Raw genomic sequence first — 13,569 nt, 5'->3', positions numbered from 1 at the left:
CAGTGACCAACAGCTGAGAGAGGTGATGAAGAGTTTTTACAGTCTGATGACAGGGGTCTTCAACAGGGGGTCCAGGACCCCTAGGGGGTCCCCGTAGTTAATACACTGGGGCCACCAAATCTTTTTGCGATAGGAACTTTCTTTTCTTTTACATTAACCACTTGAACCCTATTCTGAGGGGAACATTAGCTGAAAATAGCAGATCTACAAGCCCACTTTTTTCCGAAAAGAACAGACCAAGTACAACTTTTCTATGGATTGAGGGTTTCAATGGTTAAAAAAACTGTCTAAAAATACACATTAACATGAATATGAATATGACAGTTCTGTCAATCAAACATGTCTATGGAGCCATCTATGAAAAAGTTGAATGTGCAACAAAATGCTATGCAATATGTAGTGGGGGGGTCCCTGCTTCATCGCTCTCTCAGCTATGGGGTCGGGTCCTTGGCTTGAAAAACATTGATGACCCCCGGTCTATCACACACACACACACACACACACACACACACACACACACACACACACACAGTGACTGCCCCCTCAATGCACACTGCTGACGAATGCACACTTATTTATAGTCAGAACAGAAGACACATAAAAACACAAATGGAAAGTGTTGACAAAAGACACACAGACTGAACAAAGCATGAGGGAGAGTTCAAGTTGAAGTTGAAGTGGTCTAGATTGACTCATCATAATCCCATGGTGTGTGCGTGTGAAATGACTGAGCGCGCGCGCGCGGGTGCGTGTTATAACAGACTGTAGGGTCATTTAAAGGGTTTCTCTACCTGTAACGTGTCCAAGAAGACGCTCCGTCTGAACCGTCCTCTCCGTATCTCCATCTCCATGGCAGAGCCTCGGGCCACCGTGGCTCTGGCTGTCTGGTTCCGAATGAACATCTTTGTTACAAAGTAGCGACTTTTCTCTCTGTTGCAACTTTGTGTCCCTTTTTTTTTCTGCCGCCGCCGCCGCGTCCTTCTTTGAACTTCACACTTAGAAGAACCGACTTGAAAAAGAATCTATTCCGAGTTCCGAAAACTCTCTCTCTCTCTCTCAGACACACAGCCAGAGAAACGCACAGAGATCCAGGTGGCACTAAACACTAAACACTAAACAAACCGAAGCAGCAAATCTCCCTAGAGATGTTTTTTCCTCCCAGTCCTGATTTCAAACAGTCAGTCACGCTTTCTCTCTCTCTCCCAGGCTCCCTCCTCCTCAATGCACTGAGTCTAATCGCACAAACACACTTGAACAATCCTCTTCCACTCTTCTATCTTCTTGCAGAGTCACTTTCTCCACGCATCCACAGGGCTGTCTGTGTCCCCTGTTTGCCCCACAGACAGACAGACACACAGATAGACAGACAGACTGAGACGGTGACACCCTCCATGTGGTGACTGACTGGCTGTGACCTAACTTTTGCTCTCTCTTGCTCTCTTGTGACCAGAGTGAGACCTCTGCTGGCCACGCTTTGATTAGCAGTAAATTAACAAAGAAATGACGTGCAGTGATTTGACACATTGGATGGATGCAGGGACCCCCGACCCACAGGGATTTTGAGGGGCCCCCAGATGACAGTGCATGGACAATTTAAGTACTTTTAAGACCTTTTTAATACCTCAAAAAAGAAAGAAAGTTAACAAGACCATTAGGCTACTGCAGCAAAAGTAATCAACAAACTATACTATACAACCCAGTGGTCAAACATTGGCCAAATTGTCAAGTATTATAAGAAAGAGGCAAACATTTTGAAAATTGCCGATCTACAAGCTCACAACGCATTGTGAGCTTGTAGATCGGCTATTTTCACAATATTTATCTGTGGAACAAGAAGTGCTTATCAGGGTGGGGGGTCCCCAGTTCAAATATGATTATTTTGGGGGGTCGCAGCCTGAAAAGGTTGATGTTTGTTTGGTGGTGGTTCTCAAAGTGGGGTCTGGGGACCTGGGGGGGGGGGGGGCTTCCAAGCAGAATAAGTTAATATAGATTCAAAATCTGTTTTAACGGTAGTGATATCTTTTGTTAAAAAGTTAAAGCTCTATATTCAGAGAGTAATGTAATCATTGCTAGTGATCGTTCAGTAACAGGTGTCTTCCTGTCTCTCCAGCTCTTTAATAAACAGAAAATACATTCGGGTGGGTTGCCAATTTCATCCAATCAAGGAAGAGTACCAATTTATCAGTTGTTCCCGGAATCCCAGTTCCAACCGTGTCTGCTCATTTATTTGTGTCATCACTTCCAATTTCACCCGTTTATCCTGCATCCTGTATGCGTTCTCTCTCCTGATTGGATGACAATAAATGTATTTTCTGTTTACTAAAGAGTTGGAGAGACAACTGAACAAACACTATAGCAATGATTACTATCAGAATATAGAGCTATTTAACACATATTTTATCAAAACAATATCACTTACTGCATCTTTAACGGTCCTGGACCAAACGACAGTCACCATATCAGACCAAATCATGTCTGACAAACATTTCTTATATTTGAGTCCAAGAGATAATCTTATCAAATGGGGGGGGGGGACTGTGGCCTAATGCTTATCAAATTAGGGGTCCTTGAATAAAAACCTGTTGTGAAACCCTGGCATAAACCATGCCGAGCCAAGCAAGGCCATTCACCATTCTGTCTGTCTATTATATGTCATCATGATTTGTGTGCATGGGGATCTCATTTTAAACAAGCTTATAAGTGCTTTATGAGTCTTCTAGTTTAGTAGACCTTGTATTGTGAATTTGTACTTCCATGTACTGTTGTTGTCATGTCTTACTAAATAAAGTACATCAATCAAATCAATCAAACCACCACCTGCATACATATGCATTATAGATGAAATCATAGCTTATCCAACTATTATTTCAACTTCTTCTTTCTGCATGGTTTGGAGCGGAAAAGACTTGACAGGTATGTGTGATTGTTTATTGTATGTTTGGAATGTTGGATAATGGATTTGACAATGTCAGTCAGCAGGTTACACAAACATACAGGGGTCTTTATAGCCCGTCAAAGAAAACATTGAATACAAAAAAACATATTACCAGGGCCGGATTAACCCTTCGTGGTGGCCGGTGCTACGAACCATTTTGGTGCCCCCCCCCCCCCCCCCTGGACCATTTTGTCAGAGGGGGGGGGGGGGGTGTGCTGCGCGGAAAATTGATGCTTCGCCGGCGCGTTTCACCGTTGTAGCGCTCCTTCAGCAGCCACTGCTTCTAAATTTCGGTGCTTTTCTAGGTGATAGTTGAGTCTTCTTTCGGTTTCTCCCCGCCGTTTGGTTCTCCCCCAAGGTTGATGCCCTGTGCTTCAGCACCTAAAGACCTTCCGTTAAGCCTGCACTGCGTATTACAACTAGCCTATAGTGATTCTAGTCAACTGTTTAACCACATTAAAGTGGCGCTATGTAAAAAAATAAGAAAAAATGAAAAACAAAATGTGCTCCAATCTGTATGGCAGAGTATTTACAATATAACTTATACAATTGGGGTGGTTGTATTTTGTCTCCTTGCTCTTCTATTGAGACATTTAGATTGTGTCAAAGGTCATGTCTCACCCAGACACAAGGTAAATAAAAAGAAGGTACGGCCATCTACGTAATTTTCGCTGTCCAGCAACTCCAGCCGTCAGATTCGCTTGCATTGGGGACACTGGGAGGCAAACTGCAGCCGAGAGTTCGGTGGAATACATTGGAGTCAATGAGAGCCAGGTGGACCAGCTTATGAACAAACATTATTTCTGAACAACTGTTGTAAAATACTCTGCCCAGGAAAATAAAAGAAGACATGTTTTCTGCTGCGTTGCTGTTCGATGTGTACACTGTATAATTTTATTGAGGTATCTAAAGATACTTTTCTGAACGTGCCAAAGTATCGCGAGACTGTCGATCATTGACAACCTGAAAACCAAATCTTGCGATACTGCCGAGCCAGAAAAGATACACGGCGCTGTTTAGATGCCTCAATACATGTATACAGATGAATAAAGAATAAATTAAATTAATGATTAGAAAACAACATGTGATATGTCTTCTTTTAGATTCCTGAACCGGTTAACTGACAACGGTCCCAATCGTTCAGAAACAGTGTTTATCCACAAGCTGGTCCAGCCGGCTCTCATCGACTCCAATGTATTTCACAGAACTTCCGGCTCCGGTTTTGCCTCCCATGCGCGTCAATGGTGCGTGACTGGCCCCTGGACTGTCTGTACCTTCTTCTATCATAGCCTTGCCTTGACAAGGATCTGACACAAATTTTGACTTGATGGTCAAGATTCAATTTATCCCCTGAGCAAGCAGCCAGGCTTTATTAGATCAATGGTAAAAAATTACAGCACTTGTGCAGATAACCGGGTTCAAATCCGGGATGAATGAAGAAAGTTACTTCCCTATTTCAGGCATTCTATAATTTTCACAAGTAAAAGCAACAATATATACATTGACCTTGACATGAAAATAACTGAGAAGAACTACTGGCCCTGTACAGTACAAGACCTTTTCCCTTACTATACAGTTTGTCTGGTGAGAAGGGTTTCAATTTAATTTCCTGAGTTGTTGTATAGGTTACACACACACACACACACACACACACACACACACACACACACACACACACACACACACACACACACACACACACACACACACACACACACACACACACACACACACACACACACACACACACACACACACACAGGGAAGGGGGAGGGGTGGGGTGCATTGTGTTACTATCCGCTGTGTCACTACATTTTATTTACTAGCATCTGCAACAGACCATGAAGATAGATACAGCAGGAATGTGAATCAGAGTAGTGCAGGGCCCCGGACCCCCCATCTCCCCCCAAGCTCCCCCGGGGTCACAGTGGAATTTAATGGACCTGCTGTGAGTGGAATTCACAAGAAGTCAGAGGGTCATCTAGGATCACTGAGGCAGAGGTTACACTCACACACACACACGCACTGACGCACACGCACACGCACACACGCGCAGGCAGGGACAATAGACATACCACCCCCTGCAAACAAAACTTGGTGCAATGTAGAAAAAACACACAATTTATCTGCAAATAATGGGCTCACCTCCATGTGGTGGAAGTAGAAGTACTCCGCTTTGTTTCCTTATAAGTGAACGTAGCAATATCAGTCAAAATATAAAAAAACACTCCTGTATAAAAAACTTCAAACTTCAAATATTGGTATCAAAATACAACAAATAAAAAACATTGTGTGGATGCACCTGGGACGTATCATCAGTGTTGTAGCCTGGGGTCAACGGGTGTTTTGGGTCTCGCAACATACACCCTTGCCCCAACCGGGGTTGATCAAGGCCCCGACTTACGTCCTAGTAGCTACCCACGGTCAGTCCTCTTAGGGAAAGACAGGGCCCCTCAGTCCGCTTCTCCGGAACTACTCTGCCGGGACCGGGGGAGGCTCTGGCACGTGGAGGCTAGACTAGGCTCTGTGGATGGCCTCCTGGCCGGGCCCCTCCTTCGTCTCATCAGGTCCAGGACCTGAGCGTTGCACCAGACTCCCCCCGCTCCAAACATTTCACTCCGGCGTGATGGTGTCTTGGTGGTACTGCAGGCTCCACTTGACTAGAGTATGTTAATACTCAGCTCCACTCCACTAGCGTATGTTAATACAATATAACTTATACAATTGAGGTGGTTGTGTTTTGTCTCCCTGCTCTGAGATATTTCTTATCGTGTCAAAGGTCATGTCTCACCTAGACACAGGATCTGACACAGATTTGTACCTGATGGTCAAGATTCAATTTATCCCCTGAGCAAGCAGGCAGGCTCTATTAGCCTGTCCTGTCAGTAATTGTGCAGGTCCAATCCGGGGTAGAAGAGTAGTGCAGCTTTAAGTACAACTCTTGAGTAAATACTGGTACTTTGCACCATGCACTGCTCACCTCTCTCACACAAGCATCTCCCTCAATCCTGTGTGTGTGTGTGTGTGTGTGTGTGTGTGTGTGTGTGTGTGTGTGTGTGTGTGTGTGTCTGTGTGTGTGTGTGTGTGTGTGTGTGTGTGTGTGTGTGTGTGTGTGTGTGTGTGTGCGTGTGTGCGTGTGTGCGTGTGTGCGTGTGTGTGTGTGTGTGTGTGTGTGTGTGTGTCTGTGTGTCTGTGTGCGTGCGTGTGTGCAGCTTGTGGGGTGTAACTGGTGGGCTTGTGTTTTTGGCTTGTAAAGTTGTTGTTGTTGTTCCAGTATCATAATGCACCAGCATACCCATCACTGTCAGAAACTCTCTCTCTCTCTCCCAGGCTCTGGGGGGTGTGAGGGGGGGGGTGTGAGGGGGTTAGGATGGATCAATTCAACCATCTGTAGCAGTGTGCCTGCCTGCAGACTTCAACAATGGATCAGGGAGATTGCTGCACACACACACAGTGCTTGCTGAACATACAGTACAGCATTGAGGTAGACGAAGGTAACTGAGTACATTTACTTGAGTACTGTACTATACTTAACCACTTAGAACCCACGTGGTTGATCGGAGTCCCTCAGGGCTCTATGCTTTTCTGTTTTCGCTCTACAATAAATATCTTTGCAGAAAATAGCCGATCGACAAGCTCACAAGTTGCAATGCATGAGCTTGTCGATCTGCTATTTTCTGCTAATGTTTTCCCTCAGAATATGTATTCCGGGGTTTAAGTGGATAAGTACATTTTTGGAGTATTTTTTAAAATTAATTCTTGCAAGCACATGACTTTCACTCCGCTATATATTTCAAATAGAAATATAGATTTTTTTTACTCACCACAACATTTCTAGGAAGAATGTTTTGGGGACCCAAACTTACAAAAACATTATGAATTAATCACTTGAGCACTAATTTAAATATAGTGAAAAATAGCAGATCTACAAACTCACAAGCTTAGATCTGCTATTTTCCCTATTCTTTTAAAAATGCAATGTCATTCATTTGAAAGGAATTAAGTAATTTGTACTTTTGAAAACATGACATACCGTATGTCCAAAACCTTTCAGGATCAAAATTCAAAAGCATCAAAAGTAGCAGATCTACAAGCTCAAAACACGTCGCTTTGTGTCGTGTTTTGAACTTGTTGATCTGCTGCTTTTGTGTGACACTGTAATATGATCAAGTAGGGCGTTAATTTACGGAAAACCACCAAAAGTTAGAATATGGAAATAAGAGGTTTCTGCCCCACAGCAACTATATACATTGTCCACCACTGGCATCCGGGCTTTACTTGTGTGTGTTCTCACACAGATCCAGGGGGTTTAGACTTTATGCCTCCGTTATTTAAGGAATGGTCTTTCTGTTGACTCCAAATCCCACGGTGGGCTTCCTCCCACAGTCCGTTACACAACAATACATATCAACTTTATGAATGGTTGGTCCTGAACTCATCACAGTGTTGATGCTGTAAGGGTGAACAACATTATGGTTTAGAAGTTTTACTCTACTCTCTAAAGCAATGGTTCTCAACCTTTTTCATGTCAAGGACCCCCAAATTGATGTGTAGCCTATTTGGCACGAAGTGACGCACTGTGAGCTTGTACATTGGCTATATTTGAATAGCCAACATATAAATGGATAACGCGGTTAAAATGATTGTGATGCTATGTTATGACTACTTTTGCTGGGGGACCCCTGGAACGGACCACTGCTCTAAAGCTGTAAAGTTTTACTGCTACTACTGTCCTCCCACATGAGTCTCTGTCTGTCTATCTGCAGATTAGGCTATAAAATCCTAAATGTGGTCTATTTGTTTGTTGTTCGCACACAGTCTTGTTGATGTTCTTCTGGAGGGACAAACATTGTTGTTGCTTGTCGTCCGCTTTCATCACTGGATTAAAAACGCATTTGATTATTTACGTTATACTTTGCTGGGAGTTTGGTCCGCTTGGCCGAAGAAGCTTCTCGCTTGGTGACAATGTCACACGAACACGATTCCTGGGTGGTTCTCAAAGTGGGATCCGGGGACCCCCCCGGGGTCCTTGAGGAGGTTCCAGGGGGTCCCAAGCCAATGCAGCATCAAAATCAATATAACATCAAAATTAGTAGACTATAGGCCTATAGCCTACCTGTATATGGGCTATGAAAATAGTTGATCTACAAGCTTACACATGAGGCTATTTTCGAAATATTCTAAATAAAGTTTGAAAACTTTGGAATACTTTTTGAAACATTTTTAAAAACACAAATCTTGTATAAGGGTTGCTGGCACACTTATTTTTCAGATGAGGGTCTGCGGCCAAATATGTATACATTTTAACTTGACATGAAAAAGTTGGAGAACCTCTGCTATATAAAAAAATTACTCCAAACTGGGATCAGTGAAGCTTTTTACAGTTAATGATGTGAGGCTGATATTGTCTCTGTCGGGTGGAAACCTCACCCGACATGTCCAAAACAAATTCAAAAATAACAAAAATGTCAGATCGACAAGCTCAAAACGCTTCGCGCCGCGTTTCGAGCTTGTAGATCTGCTATTTTCTTTCTTTTTTTGCGACGCTGTAGAATGCTCAAGTAAGCCGTTCATTTAAGGAAAAAAATCACCAAAAGTTAAATATGGAGATAAGAGGTTTCTGCCCTGACAGCAACGATGTATTTTTAATACCTCACTCACTGCAATCCCAGTGTCCCAGCTCTCATCACTAGGGCTGGCTCATTTAAAACATTTAATAATTGATGGAGTCTGGTTTCTACACTGAATGCGTGCATGGCGGTGGTCTCTCTACGACCTCATATCCCCCCCAATCCCCCCCCCCCCCACCCCCCAGCCCCCAAACTCATGCAAGCACTGTGATCAGTGTTGTTGCCACGTCTGTTTATTACGAGCGACTTTGGCCTTGTTTTCATTTTCATTCCGTTTTGGTTCTCACCTAATTAAATTCATGATGAAATGTGTGTTTTCTTTCTGCATGGTTTGGAGCGGTAAAGACTTGACGTGTGTATGTGTGTGTGTGTGTGTGTGTGTGTGTGTGTGAGTGTGTGTGTGTGTGTGTGTGTGTGTGGTTGTTTTACTGTATGTTTGGAATGTTGCGTAGGGATTTGAGAGAATTAAATAATTCATGTCAGTCAGCAGTTTACAAAAAACATACAAGGGTCTTTTTTTATAGCCCCCTGTATCGGAGGAGGGGGCTTGTTTCTAAAGTGTAGTTACTTATTCCTAATGTTGACTGAAGACTCACCTCTTCAGACTCCACCTTAGCCCATCACACTTGACCTAGCCTTGATGACCTTGCAGGCTTATGCAAAGGCTAAAATGTAATTTAGATAGCATGTTATTTAGACAGATGCCAGGTCCATTTGTTGACCTGGTATCCTATACAGTTTGTATAGTTTCAATGTACAGATTATAGATTTGATTGATTGATTGATTGATTGAATACTTTATTAGAAGTTTGCAGAAAAAAGCACATGAAAGTACAGTTCAATACAAGGTCAGCTAATAGGATTTAAAACCCAAGAAAGCCATATGGCTTGTTTCTTTGTACTCAATTCATAGAGACATTAAATGACAGACAGATAAACACTACTATGCAGCACATCATATAAACAGTTTTTTTTTAAAAGAAGAAAAAATATGTACTGTAAACAGTTCGAGGGGGGGGGGGGTTCTATTTAGAATGATGATAGGTTCTTGGTTTAACTATGATCCTAGATTACTATTTCTACATACATCCTAGATTACTATTTCTATATTAACAAATTTAGCTGGGGACACCCCTCCCCCCTGTGTGTGCGATAATGCAGCTTTTTTTTTTTTTTTTTGGGCTTGGTTGCTTCTTTCTCTCAGCAGAAATCTGGCAACCCTGCACAGTGAGTTTAGCATGTCTGTCTGTCTGTCTGGTTTTTCCTAGAAGGAGAGAGAAAAGTCAATGTGAAATGCAGATTATGTTTACACGCCGCATGCCGGTATGGTCAAGGCTGAGAGGTAAACAATCGCAGAGCCAGAAGAGCGGTGCTTTCCCAAGCTGGGAATGACCCCCTTTTAACCCTTTCAGACCCGAGGCCCATTCTACGAAATGCCTTCTAAATCCTGACAATTAAAAAAAAAAAACTTCTTTCTATATCAGTGGTTCTCAAACTTTTTTCATGTCAATGACCCCCAAAATGATATGTATTTGGCCGCGGACCCCCCCCCCCCCCCCCCCGGAAGCAAAGATTTGAGTAAAAAAAAAAAAAAATCTTGGAAAAACTTTGAATGCAAATCTTTGAATATATATATATATATATATACATGTTTTAGTGAACATTTTTAACTCCGATCTGTGCCCTTGGGGGTCCCTGCAACAACATATTTAGAGTGGCCAAATACATATCATTTTGGGGGTCCTTGACATGGAAAAGTTGTAGCACCACTGATACTGTTAGGATTTAGAAAACATTTTTAGATATACATTTGGCCACGGATCCCCATCTCAAAATGTTTTGTTCCAGGGACCCCCAGAAGCAAAGATTTGAGTTACAAATGTTCGCTTTAAAGAATATCTATTCAAAGATTTGCACAAATTTTCCAATAAAATTGCAGATCTAAAAGCTTGTAGCGTGGCACTTGGTGCCACGCTATAAGCTTGTATATCTGCTATGTTTGAATGGCCAAAGAAATGTAAAATTAAAAACATTATCAAAAATAAATAAATAAATAACAACTATATATATGAAAAAATATTAAAAAATTAAAATGACACAGATGCTTTCCCGGTTTTAAGGGGTTAACTTCTGGCTGGGGCTAGATGATGGAGCGAGCCCCGTGGGGAAGGGCTTGCTTGGTTTTGCTGCGCAGCGTTGGGCAAGCGATGGGTTTATATGCAAAACGGCTTTGTTATGGCTGATTCTTAAATCCCCTGTCTGGGGGGAAAAGATAGGAACCCAGGATTTAACTCCTCATTTACAGTGCATATCCTGCTAGGTTATGGTAATGTGCCCAAAAAAATGAATTTTTCTTCTGACTTCTGTCACGGTCGAGTAGACAGGTGTGTTGAAATCTCTCTGACCTTGCTAGAGTTCAAGACGATTCTTTAGGAGACGATTCAACGTATCACAAAATCATTTCACCATGAATCAATTTTGTAATCAATTTTGATACACCATTATACAAAAAAAAACATTGTCGAATTAATAAAATGTGTAATATACTCAGTATTGGAAGATATTCTTTGAGACACACATACGGGTATTTTTCGGGGAGTGGCCGAATCCCCCATTCCTTCAACGGGTGAAACAACACAGCGTTCACCATTGGAATTGTTTATTTCGTCATAGTGCAACATATGGTGAAGTATTGAGGTGCAGGTCATTGCAACAACCACCGATCTTGTGAAAAATGAAAACGTGACCGCCAAATATTCTAAACTTTCTGCGATTCTGCCAATAATCATGTTCTTTGAGACACACATCAGGGTTTTTGCCGGGTCAAACAAGGAATCCTGTGACGTTGATTCCTCTTCCCCTATTCGCTCATACTAGGACATGACGTATATGTGGAAGCAGAAGAATAGTGGAATATCTAGACAATAAAGATTATACACCAAAAGTCAAGTTCTCAGCACATTTAATTTCAAGTAGTGACATTAGGCCTTTGATTCAGTTGTGTTTTGGCAAAACAAACCCAAAAAGAACAAATTGTGAATTACAATAAGCAACCAAAGGTATGGCACCCCCATATCTACAAAGCCTGATCCAACCCTACAACCCCTCCCGCTCACTCAGAATCAGATCAGCTAACACAGGGAAGCTGTCAGAACCTTCCCTAAAACATGCAGGACAACACTCCACACGTCCCAGACTCTTCTCCCTTCTCACTCCCAAACTGTGGATCAAACACCCCATTGCAGTTAGAACTGCAGACTCCCTACCAATCTTCCACAGTAATCTGAAGACTCACCTCTTCAGACTCCACCTTAACCCGTAGCACTTGACCTAGCCTTGATGACCTTGCAGGCTTATGCAAAGGTTAAAATGTAATGTTATGTAGACAGATGCCATGTTCATTGTTGACCTGGCATCCTATAGTGTGTATAGTTTCAATGTACAGATTATTGTTTTTTTTATATTATACTGTTTAGACGGTTCTGAGTTTACCTATGATCCTAGATTACTATTTCTATGCATTCGATGTATTACCTCGAGTTTACCTTGCTTACTGTAAGTGGCTCTGGATTAAGAGTGTCTGCTAAAAGCCCAAATTGTACATTCTATAATCGATTCTAACATTTCAAATCAATGTTGTCGATTTGACACCTTAAAGGGACACTTCACCGAAAACTTATTTTAACCCATTTTATTGAAGTTTAGGACTCAAGAAACAAGATCCTGTTTTTTTTTTGTGTATAATCTGTGTTTTTAGATATCTAGTAATCTTCGAGTACATCGTGACGTTATTTACATCATGAGAGATAGGTCTCATTCCTTTCCGCACTACATGTCTCGGCGTGTCTCAGTCAGACCAGCTCTGAAGAGGGGTGTCCGTAACACTTTGTTCAACCTTCTTTCCCCACTCGGCCACTCCCATTAGCTGCGGCCAGCAGGCAACCCCCCTTGCAGAGTGAGGCATTACTTTACCTGAGTTATCTTCTGATAGTTGTACTTGAATGTTGACATGAAATAATAATCCTGTGTAGTGTTTCATAAGCGCAAGCTTGAAAAAAAAATACAGCGTGGAGTGGCAGCACTGGTAAACAAACACCGTTGCGAAAGGCTAGGATCATAACACCAAGGATTCGACAGTGATGTCAATACTATGCGACACGGAAGTAGAACATTAGAAAGATACCAAGGATGTGTCAGTGATATGACATCACTAACGAATCCTTGGACATATATGTAACTAGATGAACGTGTGCGAGTACAGCCAGTGTTGCCAGATATTGTGAGAGAAATAAGCAGCCAGGTCTATGAAAACAAGCCCAAAAGAAGATAACTAGGCCAAGAGCACTTTACCTAGACATGGGATATTATATATTTGAAAATTGCCGATCTACAAGCTCACAACGCTTCGCGACCCATTGTGAGCTTGTAGATCTGCTATTTACAAAAAAATCTTGAGGGGGGAAAAGTGCAAAATGTGGATTTTTTTTTTTTTTCATTTACTTTTTATTGGATTTTTCAGAACATGAAAACAAACATACACAAAAAAAGAAAAGACTAGCACATTACTAACAAACAAACCGAACATACAAAACATACAAATACAAACATATAAGGGGAAAATGTGGAATATTTTTGACACATAATTTTGTTAGGGGCTCCCTGGCACAAATTATAATTTCAGATGGGGGTCTGTGGAAAAATACATGAACATGTTTGAGAACCACTGGTTTAAACAACAATCAAAACATTTGGAAACAAGCCCAAATATCAACTACATTTTAGAAAGAAGCCGCTTATAATAAGCAGACATGGCGACACTGGCATGCTGTTTGGATGTTATTGTTGGAGATCACACCCACATGGAACCTCCCCTGCCACATGGAGGTGCAGTGCACCAAAGCATTATGGTCATTGTAGTAATGCAGCAGTCCAGTCAAACCCTAGTCAAACACACAGATTTCATTATTTTTCTGCCCATAGGGTGCAAATTTTAAATTGTGATAC

The sequence above is a fragment of the Gymnoscopelus braueri genome (genome assembly GCF_963280865.1).
Source record: "Gymnoscopelus braueri genome assembly, chromosome: 7".
Lineage (NCBI taxonomy): Eukaryota > Metazoa > Chordata > Actinopteri > Myctophiformes > Myctophidae > Gymnoscopelus > Gymnoscopelus braueri.
This window is presented reverse-complemented; position numbering follows the sequence as displayed.